Source organism: Propithecus coquereli, unplaced genomic scaffold (genome assembly GCF_000956105.1).
Source record: "Propithecus coquereli isolate 6110/MARCELLA unplaced genomic scaffold, Pcoq_1.0 Scaffold80, whole genome shotgun sequence".
Classification (NCBI taxonomy): Eukaryota; Metazoa; Chordata; class Mammalia; order Primates; family Indriidae; genus Propithecus; species Propithecus coquereli.
Genome location: NW_012154174.1, coordinates 7880709 through 7881713, shown reverse-complemented (window position 1 = coordinate 7881713; position 1005 = coordinate 7880709).

The window sequence follows — 1005 nt, the reverse complement described above, 5'->3', positions numbered from 1 at the left end:
AACTCCTGAGCTCAAACAATCCGCCCACCTCGGCCTCCCGGAGTGCTAGGATTACAGGTGTGAGCCACCGCGCCCGGCCTACCATGCTCTTAATAAGAACATAAAAAAAGTTTTCTGGCCAGCTTGAATATAAACTGTTAGAGGTATACAGATAAAACAGCAGAATGCTTACTTACGAAATTTAAGTTAGTGGCACACAGAGACTTAAAATAACAATAAATCATGATAATTTAGATACTGACTTTTCTCCTAACTTCACGTTTCACAAAAACTTTCATTCAAAATCCTTATGCACATCTTCGACATCAGTGCATTCCTTATCATTGGAGTCACTTTTGAGTTATTTAACACTTTTTTTAAAGAGATGGGGTCTCACTGTTTCCCAGGCTGGAGCACAATGACATCAGCATAGCTCACTGCAGCCTCAATTCCCTGGGCTCAAAGGATCCTCAGCCTCCCAAGTAACTGGGACTACAGATGTAAGCCACTGAGCCTGGGGCTAACACACTTTTTGAAAGCAAATTATCTTCACTTCCATTGAAGTTGATTGGGTTACAGCACTTTTTGAATATGAATAAAATGCTATGACTACAAATTTATCCCAATTTATCCCTGCAAATTTATCCAAAAGTTCCTATTTTTGTCATATTGTAGTTGGCTTTTTCACTTCTGCAGTATAACCTTATGATTTCTACAAGAAATCACCAACTGTACTATTTTTAAGTGATATTTTTGAATGGAATGGAAAACAAAGTCTGTTTTCAATGGTATCAATGCAAAATTTTAAGGTCATATCCCTAGGAAAAATTATTATATATCTACTAAATTTATTTGATTACTTTTTCACTGAATCCAACAAGTAAATCTTCTCTATGCATTCAAAATCAACTTGGAATGAAATAGTTTCAGGCTCTTCACCAAACAGTATTTTGTTTTTCAGAATAAAAAGAGAAATTTATAGTAAGAACCTAATTACAGACTCAAATGTAAGGCAGTTCCCTCTTT